This window comes from Pseudorca crassidens, chromosome X (genome assembly GCF_039906515.1).
Source record: "Pseudorca crassidens isolate mPseCra1 chromosome X, mPseCra1.hap1, whole genome shotgun sequence".
Lineage (NCBI taxonomy): Eukaryota > Metazoa > Chordata > Mammalia > Artiodactyla > Delphinidae > Pseudorca > Pseudorca crassidens.
The window spans coordinates 35696151-35711394 of NC_090317.1; the positions used below are offsets into that span (position 1 = coordinate 35696151).

The 15244-nt window shown below is 37.3% G+C and overlaps 1 protein-coding gene across 1 annotated transcript in view; it reads left to right on the top strand.

Moving 5' to 3' along the window:
- The first annotated feature begins 2770 nt into the window (after positions 1–2770).
- Positions 2771–15244, top strand: part of TRPC5 (transient receptor potential cation channel subfamily C member 5) — a 155720-nt gene continuing 143246 nt past the window's right edge. Inside the window, exon 1 of the mRNA XM_067723055.1 lies at positions 2771–2897. The gene's annotated coding sequence lies outside the window, so the exon portion shown is untranslated. The remainder of the gene's footprint in view (positions 2898–15244) is intronic.

The window sequence follows — 15244 nt, forward strand, 5'->3', positions numbered from 1 at the left end:
ACTGACTCCCTCCCACAATAAAAAAAATAAAGTATCACTCCCCCAAGTCACCCAATAAAGCCTCCTCATTTCCTCCTAACCCTATACCCAGGGCAACTTGTCAATGCCTACCATGAGTGGAGTCTAGTGTTAGATGTATGACTCCAGAAAGAAATACGTAGAATCTACCTATCCCCATCTGCACAGCTATTGGAATGTGAATGTCTTTTTGAGATTTTTAAATTTTTTCCGAGTTAAGAAGAAACCAAAGTGGATGTCTTAGTCAGCTCGGGCAGCCATAACAAAATACCACAGACTGGGTGACTTAAACAACAGAAATTTATTTCTCACAGCTTTGGAGGCTGAGAAGTCCAAGATCAAGGGGTTGGCCAGTTGGGTGTCTGGCAAAAGCTTTCTTTTTGGCTTGCAGGTGGTGCCTTCTCACTGTATCCTGACAGTGGAGACAGCAAGAGAACTCCCTGATGTCTCTTGTTATAAGGGCACCAATCCTATCAGGGTCCCACCCTCATGACCTCATTTAACCTGAACTACTTCCTTACTCCAAATACAGTCACCTTGGGGGTTAGGGCTTCAATATATGAATTTGGGGGAACATAATTCAGTCCACAGCAAAGAGGAAGGTTTCTGTCACTAAAAAGGTTTATAAACATGGTCCAACTTGATAAAGAGCCCAAGGGCGGAATCCTCTCTGAAGCTCAACTGAAACATGGTGGCTCTGTTCTCAAAAACAATGTGAAGTACAGCCCTGGGATGGAATGCAGAGGTAAAATTCACATGAAGGGTCTTGCTTTAATCAATGTATTTCATAGAGTATTCCTTCATTTCTCCATTTTACACTGAATGGACCAAGAAGTGGGAAAAGTACAGAACATGGAATCAGAGGACTTGGGTTATAATCCTGTCTCTGCCATTTACTAATCCTTGGGTTTTAGAGCAAATTATTAATTTCTGTGGTGTTGGAAAATATTCATCTAGTTAAAAAGGTAACAGCTCTGTGAAATAGGCAAGGGTAAGTGAAAGAATTGAATGAGATAATGTATGTAAAAGAACTTTGTAATCATAAAACCTTAGATAGATGTCAGGGACCATTAAACTAAAGGGAGAGCTTAAAAGCCTCCTGACTCAGAGACACATTTCATCTCAGAGAGATAATGCCAAGAGGGATCTTTTTAATCAGGATACTAGTATTAGAGGAAATTTGAGGATAAATAAAAGTCCCACACTGCACAGTAAGTTGAAAATATAACTTACAGAACTGCTTAGTATAAGAAGTAGTATAGGATGACTAGTTACACAAAGAACACTAAAAAAGTGTTCTGATCAACTGATGTTCATCACACTATGGTTCCACAAATCACTGATGTTCTTTAGGTGGCACCAAGGTGTTATGCTACAAAAATCAATCTGTGGCAGTCATTTATTGATTTGCAGAAACAATTTAATCCATGGGGAGAATTTTCTCCATTTCAGGTTTTTCAGTCACAAATTCCTCTTAATCCTTTAGTGACTGCTGGCAGATAGCATAACAAATTAACCTGTAGCAAAAGAACACCTAGGAAAGCATATCAGGTGTCATCAATGGCTTGCTTTTATCCATTTGTGCTCATATAATTAGGTCTGCACTTTAAACTGCTAGCAAAAATTCCCTGTAGTCATATGATGGTATGAAGCACACTGTCTCAATCCCACCTGTAAAAGCCACTTTCCCACTAGGGAAATAGGTGGGGGAAAGGGCAGGAGATGCAAGACAGGGTAATTGCAACCTGAGGCAGTCTTGGAGGCAGAAAATTCTGAAAAGAAGTTGGCAGCCAAAAAGAACACAGTTCACATTAGCATTTAATCCAGAGGGCAAGGTGTGGATAGAATGGGTAGCTGGGAGAAGAGACAGCACGAGAGAACAGGGCTTGAGCTGAGTAAGGAGATGAAGGATTTGCTGAGCAGAGCTTTTGTATGTGTTAGCATGTTCCTCTATTTACATGGTGCTCAGAGCATCTTGAGGTAATGGATGCAAATTCTTAAAGAAGTTAGATTAAAGTTATGGCAATATTTTATAGGGTTCACAGAGAGCATCCTGATTTCCAGGTGATCTGCTATCCAGATCTGAGGAGCACTAAGGTTAAATTGTAAATGACAAAGCCATAGGGGATCATTAACAGGCAATAGAGATACTCTGGCAATAGTCAGTTCTTGGAAGGGGCACAATGGAGGAAAACCCTCTTCTAACAACACAGTCTTTGGAATCTCTATTAGAAGAACGGTCTTGGGCTGGTTCCCTTATGATGGAAACAATGAGGACTCATTAAGATGGCTCTCAGCAGTATAACTGTTATTTCTAGGAATCAGCCCTCAAGAGGCTGTGGGCACAGACCTCAGAAAATCAGAGGAACCCCATCTTTGGGTCCTATTCTATTCTACCTTAGGCATACAGACATATAGTATTGGGCTGACCCGAATGTCAAAGGAAGAGGTGATTCAATCTGGATTATCTAGTTTATTTCATCTATAAAAACAGACCAAACCAGTAATTTTCTCAAACTTCCTTTCTTTTAGCCTGAATCATCCTCTTGTCCTATCTTTATGGAGTAAACACATGGTTAACTGATAAATGTGCCCCTCACTTGATGCTGTATCTAACCCAGTGGTCTCTAAGTATCATGTGGCTAATACTATGTAAACATTTATTGTTTTAATACATAGTTGATTTTAGGGCTGGCATTGATCTTAGAAATCACTTTTTTTGTCTTCCTCATTTCACAGAAAAGGAAACAGACACAAAGAAGAGGAAATGTGACTTGTTCAAGTTCATACTTCAAATTAGTGGAAGAGCTGCGATTAGAATCCAGGTCTCCTAATTCCCAGGACACTACTCTTTAAACGGCACCATTTTACGCATATAGGTATGTACCATTATTTCCAGGTAAGTTCCCTGACAATTTTCATCTTTTGTTTTGAAATTGTACTCTTGTAACGTTTCAAGTCCTAATCTTGTGTGCTGGGACAAGCAGGGAGGTGGAGAACTAATCAACTTTTCAGGAAATAGATCCTTGTACAAAAGTAAAACCCTCTCAGTAACAACAAGGGTGACTTGGTCTTATAGATCCCAATATGCAAAAGGAGAAAGTTACAAAACAGTCACACTGGAGGAGATTGCATTATAAGGGGATACTCAGCAGAACTTCTTGAGTACATTTATGCACTTAAGATTACTTGGCAAAACCTTCTGGGACAGAGAAAGTTAAAATAAGAGCCAGTGCCAGATGAAGACCAAGAAGAAGGCAAAATAAGCATCTTTGAAGTAAAATGGAAGTCATGAAGAAATAGGATATGTTTGACAGAAACTCAGTTTACCATGAAAATATCATGGCCCTAGTAACCAGCCTAGTGAAAAGCCTTCCTCAATCACATGAATAGCAGCACTGCCACTTTTCTGGTCACTAAGGCTTAAACTTGGATATCATCTTGAGGTTTTTCTACACCTCACCTCCTGAAGTCTATCCATTACCAAGTCCTGTTTTTCCTTCCTTTGAAATAACTCTAAAATTCTTCTCTTCTTCTCCATTTGACTGCCAGCAATCTATTGATACATGGGACTCCATTATCTTATGGAAATACTCCCATTCTCTCCTACTCTAATTTACCATTTGTACAGCCATAGGAGTCACCTTATAACATACAGCTTTCTTGATCACATTCTGTTTAAGAACCTAGACTGACTCCCCAATGCCCATAAGATCAAGTCCTAGCTTCTCAACCATATATTCATATCCACCAACAAACGAGTCCAGTTTACCTACTCTTACATACTTCTTTCTCCTCCCAAATACTGCCATGCCCAAGACAGTGCCAATTCCCACCCTTGGCTTCTATCCCCACCCGATATATAACAGAGGTATTCTCCCGCCTCCCACATCTGCCTGTCTAAATCCCACCCAGCCTTTAAGATTCAGCTCAGGTTCTACCTCTTCTGCATATCTTTCCTAACCACCTCACAATAATTCCAGTTAAACTTGATCTTTACAATTTTAATTAGTACCAGCTATACTCAAGGCACTGATCTCCTCGCTTCTTAAGAAATGAAAAAAAAACCTAACAGGTAAAATTTGGACCCATTAATAAAGTCCTGCTCTGAAACAGAGAGATGGACAAATGTTCATATAGCCTTTGATGTCTGTTACTATGGAGAATGCCAAACCATCAGTTGAAGGGTTTCTCAAACTTTCTTCCTTCCAAGATGAAAGTAACATCTATTGGAACATCCAAACTGCACTTCATTCATGACACATTACCTATTTGTTACACTATGTGAGAATTTTAGAATATGTGAGAGGTAACTTTGGATCATCAATTATACATTATACATGAGAAATCTGAGGTCCATTTCTATTTCTTGTGCTTTCTGATGTTTTCTTTCCCTTTGGAAAACCACTGATGATAAATTACTAAAACAATTTTAGAAAGAAGTTCAGCAGTATGTATCTTTAAAAATGCTCCTGGCTTTTGATCCAGTAATTTGACTTCTGAGAAGTTGAGCAAATAACCTTGAATATATATATAAAAATCTTTATGTACAAAAATATCTATCACCACTTTATTCATAACAGTAGAGATAAATGGAAGAAACCTAAGTATCCCCAACTGGAGACTATGGTATATCTGATCTGACCCAATGAAATATTATGTAGCCATTTAACATGATATTTTAACATATGATGGCATGAAACATACTGTGTCAGTGTCACCTAGCAGAGCCACTTCCCCATGAGGGAAATTGGTGGTGGGAAGGGCAGGAGTTTTAAAAAGTGTTATTACAGATAATGATGTGTGGGGAATTCTTACAAAATATTAACTGAAGAAAACTGGATAGAAAATGTACATAAAAGATGAACTCATTTAAAATGCATGAGGGGGAAGACTGGAAATTTTTCCTTATCTTAAGCCACATTGTTTGATTTTTTATGAGAATTCATGATTTGCTGGTTTAAGTAAATTTTTTGCAATTTCTATTTTAAAATAATTTCAGACACATAGAAAAGTTGTAAGAACAGTCCAATGAACTCCTGTGTACTCTTCACCTATATTCCCTAATTGTTAGCATAAAAAACTTGTAAAGAAGTCCCTCTGCCCCATTTTAAGAGGATTTGGTCAATAAGCTCCTATGTGAACATTGCCACTTTAGATTCCAAAGTGCAGGGGTAACAGAAAGGGGACACTCATTTCTCATAGCCTATGGGATCTGGGATGAAAGCCAACCCCAAGACTAATAATCAGATGCAAGACTTTTAACCAATTACGCTGCATATTATTTGCTGTAATCAGTGTCATCCCATTCTTCCTTTCCCTTGACTACTTCAAGGAACATCATGCAGACAATGTGATAGAGTGTTGAACAACAGATTTAAACTCTCCCATGTAGCTCAGTGACTTGAGGGAGACAAATATATATTTTTCGCTTGTGTCTTCACTCTAGAGAAAATGAAAAGCATTGATTTAATCCAGCTGCCAGCGGATCTACATAACTTGCCTGGACTTTGAAGAGAAGTGAAAAAGAGTTGAAGACCTTACAAAAATAAAAACACCATGTGCCCATAGCCATCAAAATGCATTATGCAAATGAAAGTACCCATATTTTAACATAGATATTGTATATTTCTACCCAGAATTTGGAAGAATTCTCTGTATTACAGATATTTTAGAGGTGGAAGAGATATTTGGGTCATCCAGCACTGTGCAATAGAACTTCCTGTAATGATGAAGATGTTCTATATCTGTGCTGTCCAATATGGTAGCCATGAGTCACCTCTGGTTATTAAGTGCTCGAAATGTACCTGATGCAACTATAGAACTGAATTTTAATTTTATTTCATTTTAATTCATCTAAATTTAAAGAGCCACATGTAGCTAGTGACTACTGTACCAGACAGTGGAGATCTAGACCCTTTATCACTCTAAGTAGTTCCCCTCATCTTAGTGCACTTTCCCTGATAATCACATCCACTCCTAACAGCTCCAGTTACCACTTATAATGATGGTACTCAATCTTGGCTGCATGTTGCATTCACCTGGGGATCTGTTTTAAATGTCAGTGTGTATGTGGGGAGAGGTGGGGGGTATTGTGACCAAAGCATGAGTGGTTTTTAAAAGCTCCTCAAGTGATTCTAATGTGCAGCCAGTGTGGAGAACCTTTGATCAATATGCTGATGACTCCCAATTCTATATCACCAGATCCCAATGCTGTGCTCCACATGCTGACTGGATCTCTCCTTCCTGATGTCCAGAAAAATAATAAACACCTCAAACACCAACATATCAAAATAGGACACCATTACGTCCATTGCCCTCCCCCAAATCCTTCAAACTATAATTACTGGACTTACTTCTGACATTTTGCTATTTGTTTTCCATATGTCTTATATATAGTTTTTGTTCCTCAATTCATTATGGCCTTTTTTTGTGTCTGATTTTTTGTAGTGTATCATTTTGATTCACTTCTCATTTCTTATTCTATATATGTTTTTAGTTATTTTCTTAGTGGTTTGGGGATTACAATTAACATCTTCAGTTTATAGCAAGCTAGTTTGAATTAATAATAACTTAGCTTCAATAATATAAAAAATTCTTTTCCTATGCAGCTCCATCCCTCCTCCTCTATGTTGTTATTGTCACAACTTACATCTCTATATATTGTGTGCCCATTAATATGGAATTATAATTTTTGTTCTATGTATTTGTATTCTAAATCATAAAGAAAAAAAAGAAAACTTCCAAACCAAAAGTACAATAATAGTGGCTTTTATACTTAGCTATGTAGTTACCTCTACCCGTGTTCTTTATTTCTTCATATGACTTTGCATTACTATCTAGCCTGAAGGATTCCATTTAGGATTTCTTATAAGACAGGTTTACTGGCAATGAACTTCCCCAGCTTTTGTTTATCTGGGAATGTCTTAAGTTCACCTTAATTTTTAAAGGGTAGTTTTGCAGGATATCAAATTTTGGTTGAGAGGTTTTTCTTTTTTTCTTTCAACACTTTAAATATATCAACCCACTGCCTCCTGGACTCCATGGTTTCTGAAGAGAAATTGGCTGTTAATTTTTATTAGGATCCCTTGTCTGTGACCAGTTGCTTCTCCCTCTACTTTCCTGATTCTCTCTTTATCTTTGTCATTTGACAGTTTGATTATGTGTCTTGGTGTGGAATTTCTTTGAGTTTAACCTTCTTGGAATTTGTTCACCTTCTTTGAGATGTAGATTCATGTATTTCCTCAAATTTTGGAAGTATTTGGCCATTATTTCCTCAAATATACTTTCTGCCACTTTCTCTTTCTCCTCTCCCTCTAGGACTCCCATTATGCATCTGTTGGTATACTTGATAGTGTCTCACATCCTTATGATGTCCTATTCATTTCTCTTCATTCTTTTTTATTTTCTGATCCTCAGACTAGAAAATTTCAATGTATATATCTTCAGTTTCATTAATTCTTTCTTCTACTTTCTCAAATCTGCTGTTCTGCATTTGGCTAACACTGCTGGGGAGGCTACTCCAACTCTGAGAAAATTCCAAGAGGTGTAAAAAAAAAAAAGGCAATCCTCTGAGCTGATTCCTCTTTTTCCACAAAGAAATTCAATAACTATGTACTGACCAGTCAAAACATACAATCACAATTCTTTGAGAACAAAATCCATATTTTCCCCCTCCCAGCACCAGCAAGCCACACTAGGAATATATTGAGCCACCGTCCCCATGGCTATCCCCAAGCTAAGGAGTGGGGGATGGTAGGCAGCTCAGTAAAAATGCCACAAAACTCTCTTACCAAAATGTAGTAGCTTCTTTCTTCATTAAGCACTACTTATTATAAGTTTTTATTAGATTCCAGAGTTCAGAAAAGGTTGATTTGAACTGATGGGTTTTGCTAGGTTAATCGTTGCATTAGTGGAGAGATGGGTTTTTGAAGTTCCCTACTCTGCCAATTTTTATAATGTTCCTTTTTTCTTAATCAAAATTTTTATAGAATTTTTTATACATTTATCCTTTCATTTAACTCTAATTTTTTCCCAAGTGCATATAAAACCCAAATGGGATAGTTTTTGTAATTTATCTCTTAATTTGGGAAGAAGTTATACTTTTATTAGGTTGAGCCTTTCTATTCAGCAACATAGTGTACTTCCCCATTCTCTCCTTCATTAACTTCTTTTACGTGAATCCTATTCCTTTCTAGGTAAATTTACTCCTGGATGTCTTAAGATGTTGTCACTATTCTGCACTGAATTTTTCCTTTTTACTTTCTGAGTGATGATGATTATTACTGCTATAAAATTTTAAAGCTATTGATATTTGTATTTTTTTCTTGCATTATGTGACCTTACCAAAGTCTCTTCTTAGTTTTAACAGGTTTTTGTAAACTTTCTTGGGTGTTCTATTATACAATTATATTATCTGCATATAAAGGTAATTTTGTCTCCTGTATTAAATGTTTATAATATTTTCACATCCTTCTCTTATTACATTAGTCATAACCTTAAAACTGAATAATAGAGCTGATAATGGCATTCTTGATTTTAATGGTAGTGGGTCCAGTATTTCACAATTTATTATGATATTTATTATTGATTTGAGGTAAATAGTCTTTTGTGTATAGGTAGTTTACTTCTGTTCCAATTTTACTTAGTTTTTTAAATAAATAGGTGCTGAATTATATCAATTTTTTTCATCTGCTGATATAATCATGTTTTCTTTCCTTTAAGTGGTTGACTTATTTACTAAATGTATTGGAAATTTTCTCATATTGAACCCTGCTTGCACGCTTAGGATAAGTTCCACTTGGTCATAATGTATTATTCTTCAATTCACTTCTGCTTTTCATTTGCTAATATTTTATTTAGAATTTTTAGAATTATTTTCAGGGTTGAAATTGGTCTATAGTTTTCATTTTGGAGTATCATTATCAGGTTTTGGCATTAAGATTATGCTACGAGTAAAGTAAGTCATAAAGAGAAAGACAAATACCGTATGCTAACACATATATATGAAATCTAAGAAAAAAAATGTCATGAAGAACCTAGGGGTAAGACGGGAATAAAGACACAGACCCTACTGGAGAATGGACATGAGGATATGGGGAGGGGGAAGGGTAAGCTGGGACAAAGTGAGAGAGTGGCGTGGACATATATACACTACCAAACGTAAAATAGATAGCTAGTGGGAAGCAGCTGCATAGCACAGGGAGATCAGCTCGGTGCTTTGTGACCACCTAGAGGGGTGGGATAGGGAGGGTAGGAGGGAGACGCAAGAGGGATGAGATATGCGAACATATGTATATATATAACTGATTCACTTTGTTATAAAGCAGAAACTAACACACCATTGTAAAGCAATTATACTCCAATAAAGATGTAAAAAATAAAAGATTATGCTAGCTCTGTAGAATTAATTGAGGAGTGTTCTTCCTTTTTCTGTAATCTGAAAATAGTTTTAATATCAAGATAACCATTTACATTTTTTAAATTCTATATACAAATATGAAACCACTTGAGGTGAATGACTTTTACGTAATTTTTTTTAACTTATGTTTTTTACAGCAGGTTCTTATTAGTCATTCATTTTATACACATCAGTGTATACATGTCAATCCCAATCTCCCAATTCATCACACCACCACCACCCACGACTGCCACTTTCCCCCCTTGGTGTCCATAAGTTTTTCTCTACTTCTGTGTCTCAATTTCTGTTCTGCAAACCAGTTCATCTGTACCATTTTCTAGGTTCCACATATATGCATTAATATACGATATTTGTTTTTCTCTTTCTGACTTAATTCACTCTGTATGACAGTCTCTAGATGCATCCACGTCTCTACAAATGACCCAATTTCGTTCATTTTTATGGCTGAGTAATATTCCATTGTATATATTGTACCACATCTTCTTTACCATTCATCTGTCAATGCGCATTTAGGTTGCTTCCATGAACTGGCTATTGTAAATAGTGCTGCAATGAATATTGGGGTGCCTGTATCTTTCTGAATTATGGTTTTCTCTGGGTATATGCCGAATAGTGGGATTGCTGGGTCATATGGTAATTCTATTTTAAGTTTTTTAAGGTACCTCCGTACTGTTCTCCATAGTGGCTGTATCAATTTACATTCCCACCAACAGTGCAAGAGGATTCCCTTTTCTCCACACCCTCTCCAGGATTTGTTGCTTGTAGATTTTCTGATGACACCCATTCTAACCGGTATAAGGTGATACCTCATTGTAGTTTTGATTTGCATATCTCTAATAATTAGTGATGTTGAGCAGCTTTTCATGTGTTTCTTGGCCATCTGTATGTCTTCTTGGAGAAATGTCTATTTAGGTCTTCTGCCCATTTTTGGATTAGGTTGTTTGTTTCTTTAATATTGACCTGCATGAGCTGTGTATATATTTTGCAGATTAATCCTTTGTCCATTGATTCGTTTGCAAATATTTTCTCCCATTCTGAGGGTTGTCTTTTCGTCTTGTTTATGGTTTCCTTTGCTGTGCAAAAGCTTTGAAGTTTCATTAGGTCCCATTTGTTTATTTTTGTTTTTATTTCCATTACTCTAGGAGATGGATGAAAAAAGAACTTGCTGTGATTTATGTCAAAGAGTGTTCCTCCTATGTTTTCCTCTAAGAGTTTTACAGTGCCCGGTCTTATATTTAGGTCTCTAATCCATTTTGTCTTTATTTTTGTGTATGGTGTTAGGGAGTGTTCTAATTTCATTCTTCTACATGTAGCTGTCCAGTTGTCCCAGCACCACTTATTGAAGAGACTGTCTTTTCTCCATTTTATATCCTTGCCTCCATTTTATATCTCCATTTTATATCCTTGTCATAGATTAGTTGACCATAGGTGCATGGGTTTATCTCTGGGCTTTCTATCCTTTTCCACTGAACTATATTTCTGTTTTTGTGCCAGTACCATATTGTCTTGATTACTGTAGCTTTGTAGTATAGTCTGAAGTCAGGGAGTCTCATTCCTCCAGTTCCGTTTTTTTCCCTCAATACTGCTTTGGCTATTCAGGGTCTTTTGTGTCTCTATACAAATTTTAAGATTTTTTGTTCTAGTTCCGTAAAAAATGCCATTGCTAATTTGATACGGATTGCATTGAATTGGTAGATTGCTTTGGGTAGTATAGTCATTTTCACAATATTGATTCTTCCAATCCAAGAACATGGTATATCTCTCCATCTGTTGGTATCATCTTTAATTTCTTTCATCAGTGTCTTATAGTTTTCTGCATACAGGTCTTTTGTCTCCCTAGGTAGGTTTATTCCTAGGTATTTTATTATTTTTTTGGCAATGGTAAATGGAAGTGTTTCCTTAATTTCCCTTTCAGATTTTTCATCATTAGTGTACAGGAATGCAAGAGATTTCTGTGCATTAATTTTGTATCCTGAAACTTTCCCAAATTCATTGATTAGCTCTAGTAGTTTTCTGGTGGCATCTTTACGATTCTCTATGTATAGTATCATGTCATCTGCAAACAGTGACAGTTTTACTTCTTCTTTTCCGATTTGTATTCCTTTTATTTCTTTTTCTTCTCTGATTGCCATGGCTAGGACTTCCAAAACTATGTTGAATAATAGTGGTGAGAGTGGACCTCCTTGTCTTGTTCCTGATCTTAGAGGAAATACTTTCAGTTTTTCACCATTGAGAAAGATGTTTGCTGTGGGTTTGTCGTATATGGCCTTTATTATGTTGAGGTAGGTTGCCTCTATGCCCACTATCTGGAGAGTTTTTATCATAAATGGTGTTGAATTTTGTCAAAAGCTTTTTCTGCATGTATTGAGGTGATCATGTGGTTTTGATTCTTCAATTTGTTAATATGGTGTATCACATTGATTGACTTGCATATATTGAAGAATCCTTGCATCTCTGAGATAAATCCCACTTGATCGTGGTGTATGATCCTTTTAATGTGTTGTTGGATTCTGTTTGCTAGTATTTTGTTGAGGATTTTGTTGCTAGTATTTTGTTGAGGATTTCAGTGATATTGGTCTGTAATTTTCTTTTTTTGTAGTATCTTTGGTTTTGGTATTCAGGGTGATGGTGGCCTCACAGAATGAGTTTGGGAGTTTTCCTTCCTCTGCAATTTTTTGGAAGAGTTTGAGAAGGACGGGTGTTAGCTCTTCTCTAAATGTTTGATAGAATTCACCTGTAAAGCCATCTGGTCCTGGACTTTTGTTTGTTGGAAGATTTTTAATCACAGTTTCAATTTCATTACCTGTGATTTGTCTGTTCATATTTTCTATTTCTTCCTGGTTCAGTCTTGGAAGGTTATACCTTTCTAAGAATTTGTTCATTTCTTCCAGGTTGTCCATTTTATTGGCATAGAGTTGCTTGTAGCAGTCTCTTAGGATGCTTTGTATTTCTGCGGTTTCTGTTGTAACTTTTCCTTTTTCATTTCTAATTTTATTGATTTGAGTCCTCTCCCTCTTTTTCTTGATCCGTCTGGCTAATGGTTTATCAGTTTTGTTTATCTTCTCAAAGAATCAGCTTTTAGTTTTATTGTTCTTTGCTATTGTTTTCTTTGTTTCTATTTCATTTATTTCTGCTCTGATCTTGATGATTTCTTTCCTTCTGCTAACTTTGGGTTTTGTTTGTTCTTCTTTCTCTAGTTCCTTTAGGTGTAAGGTTAGATTGTTTACTTGAGATTTTTCTTGTTTCTTGAGGTAGGCTTGTATGGCTATAAACTTCCCTCTTAGAACTGCTTTCCTGCAACCCATCAGTTTTGGGTCATGGTGCTTTCATTGTCCTTTGTCTCTAGGTATTTTTTGATTTCCTCTTTGATTTCCTCAGTGATCTCTTGGTTATTCAGTAATGTACTGTTTAAACTCCATGTGTTTGTGTGTTTTTTATGTTTTTTTCCCTGTAATTCATTTCTAATCTCATGGCGTTGTGGTCAGAAAAGATGCTTGGTATAATTTCAATTTTCTTAAATATACTGAGGCTTGATTTGTGACCCAAGATGTGATCTATCATGGAGAATGTTCCATGCACACTTGAGAAGAAAGTGTAATCTGATGTTTTTGGATGGAATGCCCTATAAATATCAATTAAGTCTATCTGGTCTCTTGTGTCATTTAAAGCTTGTATTTCCTTACTAATTTTCTGTTTGGATGATCTGTCCATTGGTGTTAATGAGGTGTTAAAGTCCCCCACCATTATTGTGTTACTGTTGATTTCCTCTTTTAGAGCTGTTAGCAGTTGCCTTATGTATTGAGGTGCTCCTATGTTGGTTGCATATATATTTATAATTGTTATATCTTCTTCTTGGATTGATCCCTTGATCATTACATAATGTCCTTCCTTGTCTCTTGTAACATTCTTTATTTTAAAGTCTATTTTATCTGATACGAGTATTGCTACTCCAGCTTTCTTTTGATTTCCATTTGCATGGAATATCTTTTTCCATCCCCTCACTTTCAGTCTGTATTGTCCCTAGGTCTGAAGTGGGTCTCTTGTAGTCAGCATATATATGGGCCTTGTTTTTGTATCCATTCAGCAAGCCTGTATCTTTTGGTTGGAGCATTTAATCCATTCACGTTTAAGGTAATTATCAATATGTATGTTCCTATGACCATTTTCCTAATTGTTTTGGTTTTGTTTTTGTAGGGCCTTTTCTTCTCTTGTGTTTCCCACTTAGAGAAGTTCCTTTAGCATTTGTTGTAGAGCTGGTTTGGTGGTGCTGAATTCTCTTAGCTTTGGCTTGTCTGTAAAGCTTTTAGTTTCTCCATTGAATCTGAATGAGAACCTTGCCTGGTAGAGTAATCTTGGTTGTAGGTTCTTCCCTTTCATCACTTTAAGTATATCATGCCACTCCCTTCTGGCTTGTAGAGTTTCTGCTGAGAAATCAGCTGTTAACTTTATGGGAGTTCCCTTGTATGTTATTTGTTGTTTTTCCCTTGCTGCTTTCAATAATTTTCCTTTGTCTTTAATTTTTGCCAGTTTGATTACTGTGTGTCTCAGTGTGTTTCTCCTTGGGTTTGTCCTGTATGGGACTCTCTGTGCTTTCTGTACTTGGGTGCCTATTTCCTCTCCCATGTTAGGGAAGTTTTTGTCTATCATCTCTTCAAATATTTTCTCGGGTCCTTTCTCTCTCTCTTCTGCTTCTGGGACCCCTATAATGTGAACATTGTTGAGTTTAATGTTGTCCCAGAGGTCTCTTAGGCTGTCTTCATTTCTTATGATTCTTTTTTCTTTATTCTGTTGCGCAGCAGTGAATTCCACCATTCTGTCTTCCAGGTCACTTACCCATTCTTCTGCCTCAGTTATTCTGCTATTGATTCCTTCTAGTGTAGTTTTCATTTCAGTTATTGTATTGTTCATCTGTGTTTGTTTGTTCTTTAAGTCTTCTAGGTCTTTGTTAAACATTTCTTGCATCTTCTCGATCTTTGGTTCCGTTGTTTTTCCGAGGTCCTGGATCATATTCACTCTCATAATTCTCAATTCTCTTTCTGGAAGATTGCCTATCTCCATTTCATTTAGTTGTTTTTCTGGGGTTTTATCTTGTACCTTCATCTGGTACATAGCCCTCTGCCTTTACGTCTTGTCTATCTTTCTGTGAATGTGGTTTCTGTTCCACAGGCTGCAGGATTGTAGTTCTTCTTGCTTCTGCTGTCTGCCCTCTCGTGGATGAGGCTAAGAGGCTTGTGGAAGTTTCCTGATGGGAGGAACTGGTGGTGGGCAGAGCTCAGTAAAACTTTAATCCGCTTGTCTGCTGATGGGTGGGGCTGGGTTCCCTCCCTGTTGGTTGTTTGGCCTGAGGCAACCCAACACTGGAGCCTAGCTGGGCTCTTTGGTGGAGCTAATGGTGGACTTTGGGAGGGCTCATGCCAAGGAGTACTTCCCAGAACTTCTGCTGCCAATGTCCTTGTCCTCACGGCGAGGCACAGCCACCCCCCACCTCTGCAGGAGACCCTCCAACACTAGTAGGTAGATCTGGTTCAGTCTCCTATGGGGTCACTGCTCCTTCCCCTGGGTCTCAATGCACACACTACTTTGTGTGTGCCCTCCAGGAGCGGAGTCTCTGTTTCCCCCAGTCCTGTTGAAGTCCTGCAGTCAAATCCCGCTAGCCTTCGAAGTCTGAATCTCTAGGAATTCCTCCTCCCATGCCAGAGCCCCAGGCTCAGAAGCCTGACATGGGGCTCAGAAACTTCACTCCAGTGGGTGGACTTCTGTGGTATAAGTGTTCTCCAGTTTCTGAGTCACCCACCCAGCAGTTAT